This window comes from Protopterus annectens, chromosome 13.part0 (genome assembly GCF_019279795.1).
Source record: "Protopterus annectens isolate FY-2018-M chromosome 13.part0, PAN1.0, whole genome shotgun sequence".
In the NCBI taxonomy this organism is placed as follows: Eukaryota; Metazoa; Chordata; order Ceratodontiformes; family Protopteridae; genus Protopterus; species Protopterus annectens.
Genome location: NC_056747.1, coordinates 853374391 through 853389645, shown reverse-complemented (window position 1 = coordinate 853389645; position 15255 = coordinate 853374391).

The window sequence follows — 15255 nt, the reverse complement described above, 5'->3', positions numbered from 1 at the left end:
TTAAATTGAACACTTGGTGCTGCGGTAGCGTTGTCCTGTTTGATTCTCAGCTAGAGCGTCTTCTGTGTGGAGACATGCGTGAATGGGCATACCTTCGCTGAAGGTTGTGCGTCAGGGCTGGCAACTCGGCACATAAAAATCTACTGCCAATCATGAGCAGATCGGTGTTCCGCTGTGGCGACCCCTAACCGGGAAAAGCTGAAAGACACAACAACAACTTGATCTATAACCAAAAATTTAAACCACACTTTGTTCATATCTTCCTTATGCATCTGCCAAACATGTTTGTCTAAAGCATTATTTAGCTCCATTTTTACAACAGCATGTAAATGTTCATATATTCTCATGTGAAACGCTTTTACAGTCCTGCCAATATAAAAAGCTGGACAAAGTCCATAAAGCACAATATATACTACAAATTTTTATTTGCAACTATACTTACTTAATAATTTTATTTCCCTTGTGGCTTGGATCATGGCTTTGAACTGACTTAATTCAATTTACTCAGTTAACAAATAAAATTAAATAAATAGTTTAACAGTTCAATTACACAGGTTAATAAACAAACAAGTAAACAAAATGCGTATGTTTCTATGTACTTGTTTAACAGGTTCCTTTCTTCCTTAACCCTGTGTACCACCCCCCTCTCTTTTTCTCGCTCAGCCTCCCTCTGTCTTCTAGTCATTTCTCTTTGACTTATTTAGTGGGTTAATCAGTCACTGTTTTCAGATTTAAATGTCCTTTTCTATGGCTGTATATACAATGATGTAGTCTGGTTTATATAACAGTTACAATTCCAGTTTCTTTTTCTTTTTCATTACCCAATAAGACAATAACTAAATATATTTCTTAATTGCATTTCTCAGTTTGCAGCAAAACATTTTGATCATCTGTACACAAATAACTAATACTCACAAAATAACATTTTATTGCATTGTTTGAGTGGAGTTTTGCTCTTAATTACTGATTTTTATGCATTAGTTTGCATTAAAAGGTGGTAGAAATTCTGAAATGGTTATCAAATTCTCGATAATTAATGCAGTTATGGAGTAAAATAAAATACAATTTTGTACTGTCAGCTATGAAAGAACACATCAGACTTTTAATGGGCTGGTAAATGGTGTACAAGACCCTCCCCCTTTTGCTGTGGAAGGGTCAGGGCTGTCGTTCCCATCGAGTATTTTCACCTGGTACTTGTAGTAGCCACCCTCAGACTTTGTGGGAGGAGGTGCCCCAGCACTGCCCTCCCTGGGTCAGTGCCCACCACAGCTGGATGTCATGTCTGTGACTATGCAGCTGCCCTTGTGAAGTTTTCCCAGGCTATTCCCTCAGGTGGGGGTGGCAGGCTGGAAGCTAATTAATGCTGTCATTTTCCAACAGTATATTTAGCTCTTAACAGTCATGCCAATGTTCAGTTATACTTAAAGTGCTTAAAGAATATGAAATGTGACTCTGTTGACATATTCTTTTATCAGTCACGCAGTACGATCAACATAGCACTGGAAGTGCCATCAGATTACTACAAAGACAGATTTGGAAAGTGATAAACCATACAAGCTAGTAATGAATTCTGAGGCTGAGGTATGAATCCCACCAGTGCTGCTTTCTGTAGTGTGTGTCCCTGAGGAGGTCACTTAATCTCCTTGAGCAATGCCACTCCAAATGTTGTTTATAGATAGAAACCGATATGACTGCAGAAGAAATTAAGCTAAACTCACAACATAAAACACAGTAAAATGTAATGAAACAGACTCCAAAAACATAAAATACTCCTCAGCACTAAATCTACATCCTAGCAGCTATTTTGAAGTGAAACTCTCTGTTAATGTTAAAAAGGGCAGGGGGAAAGTGGCCTTAGCAAAGACATAATAGAAATCACAGAACACTTAGCATGTATGTCAGAAAGCACTTACACTGTTGCATGTGCTACTTTGTAAAGGCATTTCACAGAGCAAACTCAGTTACACAAGGCCTAACTGCTTAATGAATCTTAACTATTTTTTTTCAGCTCTGCATGACCATTAAGCTTTCCTCCCTATCCCCCTACTTGTTCATTCACTCCAGCAGTGTCATCATTTGCTGGGGATCAGCTTTGCCCTGTGACCCATTCACTTTTGTGGGGTGAAGGCCAATTACCAGGAGCAGTGTCATCATTTACTGGGGCTCAGCAGTTGCCCTTTGTGGCCCATTCATTCTTCCAAGGGTGAGCGACAAGTACCAGGAGCGGTGTCATCATTTACTGGGGCTCAGCAGTTGCCTTTGGGGCCCATTCATTCTCCCAAGGGTGAGCGACAAGTACCAGGAGCAGTGTCATCATTTTCTGGGGCTCAGAAGTTGCCCTTTGTGGCCCATTCATTCTCCCAAGGGTGAGCAACAAGTACCAGGAGCAGTGTCATCATTTTCTGGGACTCAGCAGATGCTGTTGTGGCCCATTTACTCCCCTGGAATGAGGATTGAATTCTGGGACCAGTGTCATCATTTACAGGAGCTCAGCATTTGTTCCCTGTGGCCCATTCATTTCCCTGGGTTAACAGTTGACTACCAGGAATTTCTGGGGGATCAGAAGTTGCCCTTTGTGGCCCATTCATTCCACTGGGGTGAGGGTTGAGTACTAGGAGTAATGTCATCATTTACTGGCTCTCAGCAAATGCCTTTGTGGCCCATTCATTCCTCTGGGGTGAAGGTTAAATACTGAGAGCAGTCATCATTTATTTTTATTATCCTGATGCAGTACTCTCTCTTCCTCTCTCGTCTCTCTCTCTCTCTCTCTCTCTATATATATATATATATACTAACCTCACTCTCGTCACTACACATTTCTACCCCTACTATCGACATTGCACTGTTGTTGTACTTATGGCATACACTAGGCACTTATGTGTTAGAAGCTATTTTGTTACCTGCAATATTTCCTGTTTTGTTGCTGTTAGTTGTTTTCTGATGCCCCCTGGAAAGAGACATGTTGCTTAAATTAGTGGGAGTGGCATCAGTATAGACAGGCAGATGGATTGTTGAACTGGTCATGTCAACGCAGTTAAATGGAGTGTGGTAAGATGTGAACATTAAGACTCTGTGCATGGGTGGGCTACAACAACCTTCTAGAGGGGACTAACCTCATGGCATCAACTCTTGCATTGTTCTTGCTGAGGGGTGAGAGTTAAGCCCTTGGTGGCGATTTTCCACATGCAGTTTGTCATTTTCCATTTCTTAGTACTAATACGTCCGCTGGGGATTAGCTTTGATGTAGCCCACACAACAACCCTAATAAATTTTGGAAAGCAGTTAATAGAATCCTATATCCCAGCAAACCACCAACCCCCAACCCCTTCCCTCTCAACTCAGCCACAGAGACTGCAGCACTTGTAAACAAGCACTTCATAGAATCAGTTCAGAAGCTAAGACAACAAAGTCACGGTGCCTCTTCTCTACCATTACCTCCCAGTGCCTCTTCTCTACCATTACCTCCCAGTCCCCTTCTCTACCATTACCTCCCAGTGCCTCTTCTCTACCATTACCTCCCAGTCCTCTTCTCTACCATTACCTCCCAGTGCCTCTTCTCTACCATTACCTCCCAGTGCCTCTTCTCTACCATTACCTCCCAGTCCCCTTCTCTGCCATTACCTCCCAGTGCCTCTTCTCTACCATTACCTCCCAGTCCCCCTCTCTACCATTACCTCCCAGTGCCTCTTCTCTACCATTACCTCCCAGTCCTCTTCTCTACCATTACCTCCCAGTGCCCCTCCCCCATTACTTTCTTCTTTCAACTTGTTACCACTGCATTCAACTGAACAAACTCAACGCTTGTTCTCTCTCAGTTGATAAATTACCCCCCAATTCCTCAAAACGGCTGCCAATTCAATTGCTTATCCTGTATGTATCCTTATAAATCGCTCTATTACCGAAGCCCCTGTCCCTGATATTTGGAAATCCTTTTTCACAACCCCTCTCCACAAAGGAGGCAACTCCACAGACCCATCCAACTATCACCCCATTGCTATTCTCTCCCCACTCTCCAAACTTCTTGAGAAATGTATCCACACCCAACTACTTAAACATTTGCTAGATAGCAATCTTCTTACTCCCACCCAACATGGATTCAGACCCAACCACAGTAGATCTACTGCACTACTCTCTTTCACCCAAACTGTAGCAGAATCCCAGGATAATAACCTCCTAATTTCCTGTCTATTCCTTGATCTTTCAAAGGCTTTTGATACAGTATCTCACCCCAAAATGCTATCCAAACATTCTGATCTCCACCAGTCTACCCCTTCTATAAACCGGTTCTCTAGTTACTTATCAAACAGACAACAATAGATAATCTGGCAATCGGTCACCTCTCCATTTCTACCAATCAACACCAGTGTCCCCAAGGTTCCATCCTGGGACCCCTCTTGTTCAATATCTTCACTAACACACTACATACCACTACTAACCACTCTACACTCTTACAATACGCCGACGATTCAACTCTTATCACCACTGCCCACAGTATCCCAGAACTCCTTACACATACTCAAGACACCTTCACCTCTATTGAAATCTGGCTCACTGATAATCAATTAGTATTAAACCTCAAAAAAAAAAAAAAAAAAAACAAAGCTTCTACTTTTCCTTCCAAAAAATGATTCATCTTAAATCCTCCTTCTCTAATTACCATCACACCCAAACCCTATACTAAATTACTTCATGTAACTATCGATGACAAATTAACGTTTGCCGTACATATCAATCAATGTATAAAGAAAACCAACCAAAAACTTGGACTTCTGTACTGTAATCATAAACTACTCTTACCCTCCACCAAACCCTCCCTTGCTGTATCTCTCATCTTACCCTGTCTTTTGTATGCAGCTCCAGTACTCACTAACCTTCAGTCATCTCTCCTCTCCCAACTAGAACAAACCTACCACAAAATAGCTAGATTTGCCTCCAACCAACTATATAAATCACACCACTGCCACACTCTTAAGTTTTTACTCTGGCCTGAATTCCAAAAATAACAACTTCTTTTTCCACAATTAGACATTACACACTCTATACTCTACAACCCTACATCCTGTACCTCCATCTCAAACCTAGTATCACTCTGTAACCCCCATCGCCAGCTTCGCACATCTGACAAAAATCTTCTCAACATCTACAAACCCACTAAAATATTGGTAAATCCCTTTATAAATTCTCTGTTGCTCATTCCTGGAATGCCCTCCCCTGTAATATAAGAATTATCCCCTATAAAGCCCAATTCAAACTCAAACTTAAAAACTACCTACTAAAGACCTGGTCCTGTCCTTGACAAATTCCTACCTGACATCTTACTGCTCTCCTGTTAATTCTGTCTCCTGACTCTGCATACATCATATTTTTTATTTGTCTCTTTAATACATCTATTACTGTAGACTTATAACCTGATTCTTGTAAATACTGCAGTACATAGACTTATTTCTGAAACCTGTATACATTTCTACATGTGAACTTTTTATTGCTGTTCTATAGTAACACTATGCAACTTGTACACAACAATGTAAAATTGTGGTTTCTTATTTTCTATGTATAACAACTTCATATTTTTACCTTTGTAAATATAGCTCTGTTTTTATATTGTGGAGTGTATCTGGAGCTTTTCTCCTCAGGTCTCCACTGAAAATGGGCCCCTGGCTCAGTTGGACCAACCCGGTTAACAAATGACAATAAATAAATAAAATGTGAGGGCCCGATACCTCTTCTATTGATTTTATGTAATTTCCACGTCATGAAGGCTGTCATGTGAAAGTGACCTATCAGAGCCACTCATATGTCCACAGTCTGTACACAATATGTCATATACCTACCTCTGCAGGCATGACCTGGACTGCCTCCTTCTATCAAAAATTTATGAAGTGTGTTGGCCTTGGCCACTGACTTTCAACCTCCCTCACTGGCTCCTGTGATGCCCACATCAACAGCCGATCCAGCGTCAGCTTGACTGCCTTTAGGGATTTATCTCAATGCAGCATGGAGCTTGTTCATATATGACCACTTTCATGTAGCTCACAGGTTATTTGCAATAGCTTTTAAAACAAATGATATAGAACTAATTAGATGTGAATTCTTGTTTAGGCAGAGGTATCAGATTGCTCTTTGAGGCCGTCCTACTATAATATATTTACTATTTTTGCTGTTCATTATATTAATTCTGTAAGAGCCACTTTCTTCTGAGAATTGGTTCTGTTTTGCTCCTAGGCATTCACTGTTCTATATAACCAATATTTGTGAGATGGGAATTTGTTAGCGGATAGCAGACAAAGCGATGGAGTTTGAATCTCAGTGAGACACAGATGATTGCAAATCTCTGTCTCTGAACCTGAAAGTTATAGTCTCAAGTTAGAAATTAGATCATGTGATAATCACTGACATATTCGGATAGCAAAAAGTGGAATTCTGGACTGAGTGGATGTGCTGTCCTATAGATGGTACTTTAAAATAAGGTCCCTTTGACCAGTTCTGGTGTAGTTGTTGTCTTTCCTAAGTGCCCAGGAGGAAGAGAAAACACCAAAAAACATTATTTATAAAAGAGAAGGACAATCTCCCTTTTTTCCTAGCTGACAAGCCTGCACTGTCATACCAGTGCATATAATTTCCAATCTATGTTTAGGTGAGGGTATGCATACTGACTGCTGTAACATAGTCAGTAACTTTAGAACTGGTCTTAAGCATAGTGTATTTAAGATGCTTTGAGACAATACAAGAGCTATATAAATAAGTCTCTTCTTTTAGTTTGAGTTGAAGGTGACCAGCCGAGTGAGAAGCCACTGAGCAGTGTGGCACTAAGTTCCCTGCTGGGTCTGTTGACATTTAGCATGTCTGCATCGGGCATCAACCTGAATTGCAGAATAAGGCCTGTCAGCTTACTGATGACACCAAAACCAGGCCAGTGGTTAAGGATCATAGAGAGAGGGTCCAGTATGGCCTAGTACAGCTTACAAGGTGAGGAAATGGTTGGCAGCAGATGTTCAGCACCAAAAATACAAACTGATGCATTCTGGGGGGTGGGGGGTTGCAGAATTAAAAAGTCAGGGAATGACTCATGTCAGGAGTAGTTCCACTGTGGCAGGCAAAAGAAGAAATAGATATGAGTGTTATAATCACTCTCCAGGCCATAACATGCTGTAACATGTAATAGGGTGGTGCAATGGAAAACAGAATTCTGGGATATGTTGCCTCAAAGATACAGAAGTTACTTCCTGTTATACAGGACACTGTCTAGACCTATTTAAAATAATGTGATTTGATTTAGAGATCAAATGCAAATGAGTGAAGGAGTCATTAAACCAGAGCATCAGCATGATGACAACAGAAATGGAACAAATGGAGTCATTAAACCAGAGCATCAGCATGATGACAACATGAATGGAACAAATGGAGTCATTAAACCAGAGCATCAGCATGATGACAACAGAAATGGAACAAATGGAGTAATTAAACCAGAGCATCAGCATGATGACAACAGAACTGGAACAAATGGAGTCATTAAACCAGAGCATCAGCATGATGACAACAGAAATGGAACAAATGGATTAAAATGAAATGCTAAGTTTACTGGGAACATATAGACTGGGGAAAAAAGGGGGAATTATTACACGGATGTACCAGAGCATATGAGCAACATAGTGGTATCAAACTGAAAAGAAAGAATGAGGGGCAGGAGTAACATCCTGGGGGCAATTTCATTTACATCATAATACAGACAGGATAGCACCACCCTGGAAAACATTCGCTTACGACAAAAAGTGTAGCTATATGAATGCTGCACAGATGGGGGAAAGAGCAAAAAAGGGGATTGGTGAGAGGGAGTTAGCTACACAAGGATTATCAGGCTTTTGCAGCTTGGTATAGTGCATATAGCTAAGTGTGGTATACATTGCTTACATCTCTGAAAAGGATTGTACACTGATGTTCAGTTCTGTACCAGTAGAGAAGGCTAAGAACCTTCAAAAAGGCTGCACATGTAAAAAGGTTAATGATTTCCTAATTCCAATAAGTGAGATGGATGTGTGTTACATAAGTAAGACAGAATGCTAATGATGAAACAATTTACTTCTGAATTTGACCTACAGGAGGAAATGGCTCAGTAACTTGAGTAGGGTGAACAGCCAGTTGCTGTAGGCCAGCAGAAGTGCTTCTTTGGCCTTTCATTTCAGATTGCTGAGTGGGCTTACATTATCACATAATATTTTTCTATGACTGCCAATCACGTTGTCAGCTTGGATTCCACTACATGAGAAACTGATGTTGCAAAGTAGAAAGCAAAAAGATATTAAGGTGGGCTCCACTCTTAGAGGTCAGTCTGTCATCGCTGGAATAAGCCACCAAAATATACTGAACAGCAAATTTTGACTTGAAGACTGTAAACTTAGTAGTCAACATTGACGGCCAACAGGAAACTGCTGCCAACTGCAGAGGCAGAGAAATTATATATAATGGGAAGATCTTGACTGCAGAGGGACAAAGAGAAAGAGAGAGACAATGTATAATGAAAGGAGCTTGAAGGTGTGCCTTTCTGTGTAGATTGGAAATAACCATAAGCAAATCCACTGTGCAGGTGTACACAACAGAGGAACTTTCCAGAATAAACTGAATGCATTATCAAGCTTGTTATTATTTATGTTGAAAAGGTGCAAAAAAGAACCACATGACCCAAAATCTCTGGAGACTGAAAGCCTAAATTCTGTGTCATCCTAATTCTGTGTCATCCTAAAAAAAGAAATACATTTAGTTAAGCCTTCGTTACTGCATTAACAATTCTTTTCAAAAGAATGTTGATTTCTAATAGGAAATAATTCTCTGAAAATAAATACAAAATTACTGTAAAATGACAGTACACTGTTGGGGAGAAAAGTGAACACTGGATGTATGAGTATTAAAAGAACTGGTTACATGTACGATATCGAGTCCTATCATACCTGTCAAGTGTAACTGATTATGGGGAACATTCCTAATTTTGAGTTTAAAATAGTCCATGTTCCTCCATTTCCGCATTGAAAGTATCTGTCATGCATTCTGTGTAATGAATTTTTTGAACTGATATTCATGGCAAATAAAAATCACATTAATTCATCAAAAGAACTTTGTATAACTATAAAGTAACACATTTTAAACACCATTTGAGCTTCTTAGTTGAAGCTGTTATAAGCATTAGTAAGGACCAATTTTTCATATTATAAAAGGTAGCATTCCATATTTTAGAGATGGAAGGTTGAGACCTATGAGTCCTATAAATCACTGAGCTTTTAGCATCTTATTACTTTGGCTTTACTTAGGAAAAGGTAAGGATGCGATATGCATATGTACCTGAGGTGCTAGACAGGCAGGGTTGAAATTCTAGGGTTGCAAACCGCTTTAGAGTACCCAAATGTGTAATGTTAAGGAAAGCCATGCTCAATGCTATGTATCTTCATGCTGGAAATGCAAAAATAATGTGTGAGTAATAAGTGGTAGCTAAGCATTTTCTTTATTTCAAAGACTTTTTGTTTGTGTGTTTATCTGTTTGTGTGGTTGTTAAATAGGTAGGTAGTCTGGTGCTGGGACTCTGCTCAGACATGACTCAAAGCCATACCTCTCAGTTTCTTTGCTCAAGAATTCTGGAGAAATCCACAATAACGGGGGAATAAAGGCCAAAATCAGGTACAATTTTTAAATATGGCTCTAATTCACTTAAATATTTAATATTACAACATCCATCAACATTTTTTTTCTGAACAAAACACAAAACTCTAATGTCTGGCATTATTGGCTGATTGTAATCTTCAGTAATTTACCAGAAAATCACAAATGTTTCAAAGGGACAGGGCAAAAATATAAGGCAAAATCACTTCAGATGAGATGTTAAACAAATATCCTGTCAGCTTGAGGTTGGTGGTAGCTCATTTGGATGTAAAAGATCCCACAGCACCTATTGAAAAGAGAAGAAGTTCCCGTTCCCTGATGTCCTGGCCAAATTTCCCTTTGTAGTATAAATACCACCTTGTGTCTGCCTTGAAAAGGGTCACTAGCCATTCAGCAAAGAATAAATACATAAAAATAAAATAAAGGTTCTTGAAGATCAGGGACAGTTGGGAGGTATGCTCAGATATCAAACTTACACCCTAACACAAATAGTATGTAGGGTTCAATGAGCAAAACATAGATTTGGCTTGTAAAATACAATTAAGATACAATGATAACAGTGACTGGTTGTGAGCTATATGAACTACTGCAGTGGATAAGATACTCATGCAGTATTTACAATATATACAAGGGGAAAATACATTGCAGAGCATTTTCAGTCTATACAAATGTACAAGAATCCTAGTGATCTACTGTCTTTAAAGATTCACTCAAACATAGTATTTACAAGATATGCAAGTTGAGAAGTGTCTTGGTAGAGCTGTTAGTAAAGCAGAAGAGGAAGATGATGAGCAACAGGTTAGATGACAAATGTTAATTGTCTTGGAAACATTTACACTTGTGTTCCAGGTGTTCAACCACTTGTACTCTGAACTCAGCTAAGGCTTTGTACTTAGCATGGCAAGTTGTTTAACGTGGGTTGGGCAACTTCTGAAAAGGCATTTGTTGCTAAGAATGAGCTTAAAGTCTGATTTGAGCAGAGAAAATGTGTCTTGATTCTGGATCTTAATGTGTCAGATGTGGTTCTGTGTTCCATTTGGCTGTAAGTGGTAGGCACTAATTCTGAAATAGTAACTTGGAAATTATAGAGTTAAGTAACAATGTGGGTCTAACTGTAGTTGGCATCCACTTGGTACTGGACAAGAATATGCACTGATGCAGTGCAGTGCGGGACATGGTGATAAATATGCATATATTTTGTTGACTATAATTTGGAGGTCTTTGGTGTTTTCAGCAGAGTTGATCACAATATGAGGACTGCATAGTCTAACTTAGGAAAGGGAATATTGACTGCTATAGCTTTAGTGGCTTTGCAGCTGAGGAGATTAGTCAACCTGTAGGACTGTTCTAGCACTACAGGGACTTTATTGGCAATAAATTATTTTGTGCATCTCAGCTCTACGTGCTGGTTAACTTAGACCTCTAGGTACCTTTGTCAAAAGATTTGTACAATTATTTTTACCCAAGTGCTTTTATTGTGACACTGGGGAAATGTGAGGGCTGTAAGTTCCTGCAAAAAAGTATAATTACAGTTTTTGAATATTTTACTGCCACATTTTTTGCCATTCCTCCAGTATCAAATAAACTAGCAGTCTTTTTACAGTCTCTTCTTTCAGAGTTATATGGACATATCTGATCAGAGTAGAAGTAAGTTGTTGGCATATGTTGCACAGTTTGTAGCAGGAAGATCTGAGGAGAGATAGTTAATGCAAACTGAGAAAAGTTGAGTTTCAACCACTGATATCTTTTGACATGTCAGCATTGAGTATAGGTTCATAGGTTATTACTAGGCTAACTGCCCTTGTGGGTCATTTTAAGCCTAGCTAACTACCCCATGTGAGAATCAACCCCTGCACCTTGTGTTTGCAAGGTAAACAGCTTAAACATTATGCCAACCTCCCACCCTAGGAATCTATTTGCAAGATGACCCAAAAAAGATCTTTAGGAGAGATGGTGTATGAACCGTGAGAGTATTTCTTCACCTGCCTTGCAATGTAGGACCCTGTCTGTTACCATAAGAAAAGCAAAGAAGATAAACAACTGCCAGGCAAAGAACTCAATATGTAATATTTCAAAATGGCAATTTGTCAATGGCATTGTAAAAGTAGCATTACTCATAGAGAAGGCAGTGGCCAAGTGAAGACTTGTAGTAGACTGGCAAGTACTTGTCAAAATTTTTTGTTGATTAAGAAACCAGTGTAAATTCCCTTCTAGATAACCCTGTTAGGAATGCCCTTCTAGAGTACTGCAGCAGTCTAAGCTCTAAGCATTATATTTTTTTGCAGAGAAGTTTGAATTTCTTTCTTCATTACCCTTGCATTACTTCTTTAAGAGCAAATCTCATAAAAATGCATTCCTCCTTTGATATTCTTCAGAATTCATGCTCTGTTTGTGTTATTCCTATGAGAAAAAATAATCTTGTATGTACTCGACCATTGTATAGTACAGTATGGTTTTGTTTGAGCACTCAGTTGAGTTTGAAGTGCGTGCCTGTCCACTGAGCACTTTACAAAAATGAACCCACTCACTATTCTCTTGCATCTGTGAATGGCATATGACAGCCCATCTTGTACTGGATAATGTTGAAGGAATTAAAGCCGCTCTTTTACGTTACTAAACCCACACTTTTTATACATCATGACTCACACATCATGGAATTAGTTAATGTTATGGAACAATTGTATGTATAATGGAGTCTGGAAGCATCCTCTATAACTACAATGAAATATGTCAGCAACCTTTTTTTGGCTTATTCTTGTAATATATTCTTAATATATTCTGTGAACCAGTTTCTTTTATTTAATGTATTTTGCATAACATTTGGGAAATGTTACGTTAGAGACTCCCCTAGACCCAGATTATATATCTACATCTTCTGTGAAGAGTCACCAGAACCATTCTGAGAAATACATCTGTCAGTGGGCTGTAATCCACCCACTGTCTCAATTTTATTGCAGTGTCATTTTTTATTATTTAAATTGAACTGATTATCCCACTGCTCATATTAGATAGCAAGTAGATCTTCATTCTGCATTTATTCTGGGCCAATCCTGGCAATGTCGAGCTCTCTGCTTCCCACTATTTCGTCTGTTGAACCTTCTGGCTCGCTGCAGCTTATTGCAGCTGACTGGACAGAAACTTTATCAAACTGTTTTGTTCACCATTAGTGTCACTATGGAATTTATTAGTAAATATATCATGCTAGATGTTGTAGATCACATGTTGTGAGAATCAGTGTCAACTATTGTAAAAAAAAATCCAACGCCAGACTAATTTTATGAAGTCTGGAAGAGCTGCAGAGTACTGAATATTAGCTGCTACCTCTTAGGAACTTTCAGGTGTAAAAATGTACCAGCATAAAGGAAGGGAATCTATAAAAATGTAAACAAAAACAAATGATTATGAATGGCAAATGGCATGACCTCCTGCTATATGCTTGTTTGGTGCTTCCAAATATAGTATGTGCATAAAGTCAATCATAATAAGCCATTTTGTTGTTAGTACAATACAGAATAACTTTTTTATTGTAATGAAATAATACATTTATTCTTTGCTGTGGTTAATGCTCATCTTGCATTATTCTTAATTTGCCATATCACTTGCCCAGTTAGCTGATAAATAAATTAATTTTACTGTTTAATCAGAGTAGGGTCTGTAAACGTCATCATTTCTTTCTAAGTGAGTGGTGGAGCTAATGTGTACTATGTGTCTACACACACACACACACACACACACACACACACACACACACACACACACACACACACACACACACACACACACACACACACACACACACACACACACACACACACACACACACACACACACACACACACACACACACACACACACACACACATGCCTAGACCAATATTGCTTCTAACGATTGTATACCACTGTAATACACAAGACCGCTTATTACCTTTCATTGACTGGCAGTATGCCTCATTTATTTTCATATGGAAATGGCATGACATATGACATAGATACAGTGGTTCTTGAGAAATAGCCCTTGAAAGCTCTGTCATTCATAGGGTATGCAGCCTTTGACTGAAATGACTTTATAGTATTCATGAAACCTTAAAGTCATGGCCCTAGAGGCAATATTGCTGCCACCTCAGCAAATGTAACTCCAAGAACAGTCATAGTTATGCACTAGAGCATGGAGCAAACATGAAATGCTTAGACTTTAAAATGGTGTGCTGTGTAGCTGTTGCATTAAAGGTGGAAGTAGAGGCCTCACTGATGGATTATGTCCTATTTATAACTTGTTTCTAGGTGCTTTTGCCCCCTCTGTCTGCCAAATATTGAGCCACCCTCACTAGACTTGAGATGATTCATTACCTATGGTGGGGATTTTCACTCAAATTGCCTAGGTCAAGAGCCTTTTGGGGAGGCCTTCATCCAGGCAAGCTTTGGGGAGTTTGATGCTGTCAGCAACATTCTAGCAATGAGAGTTTTTTTTTTTGTATGAAGGCCCTAAACCTTCCCCTTAGATGGTGATGTGCGGACTTGTGGATTCAACACAAGTGTTATCATTTTAGAGCCACTTCACCCCTTCAGCTTTGATGCATACAATGTGCATCTGAGAAGAGCTTTGTGTTCACTGAGTTTTCTCCTCATATGTCCTGAGGCTTCAGTGTTTATTCCTCATAAATATTGCTGTGCTATGCCATGCATGTTTAAGTTTGATTCTGGAACTAAGAAAAACAGCTGTGCTGATGCTATGGACGAAGAACCTCAGTAGACATGCATGCTCCAGCCTTATGTTTTAACCCACTGCTTTTACATCTCTGATGTATTACCAGTGATTCCAGTGTTTAATCTGATGATATAATTCCTATGTGCCCTTTAAAGCTTAAGCATCCCATCAATTCATTGTAGTATTCTGACACCCTAGAGCAATGATAAATATTTACATTAACTACACAAGGATATCATATTTACAAGGCAATTAAACAACAGAGCGAGGGAGAGCTAAGGGGAAGAAAACTATGACCACGGATGCATGGAGTGAAAGATGGTATGATAACAATAACATACTAAGTTACATCTGAGAAACTGTTTATTTAAGCCAGAAGTTCAGTGCGTTTATTTTTAATAGCAGTCAGTACCCTCAGAAGTCAAAGTCTGGCTGTATTTTGACTTTGTTGAAAGGCTAAGTCCTCCCTGAATCCTTAACTTTCAATGTCAACACTCTCAGAAAGACTGAGTTATGTATGCCAAGGTTTTGGAAGCCATCTAATTTATGGGTTTATGATACACAAGAGGGCACAGTGTCGCCCTACTTTGTTTTGGAAGATGTGTGTTTCTATCTCTATGTCTCTCTCTCTCTCACTCTGTCTTGCTCTTATGTTCTCTTTATCTCTCTCTCTCTCAGTATATATATATATATATATATATATATATATATATATATATATATATATATATATATATATATATATATATATATATATATATATATATTTGCATATATATATAGACAATTAGAAATGTTATTTTACTTAATTTCCTGTGCTTATGCAGTTAATTATTTATTTGATGCATGTTTACACTTCTTTCTTTCATTTTTTATTTAATTTCTTTAACTACCCTGGCTTACTG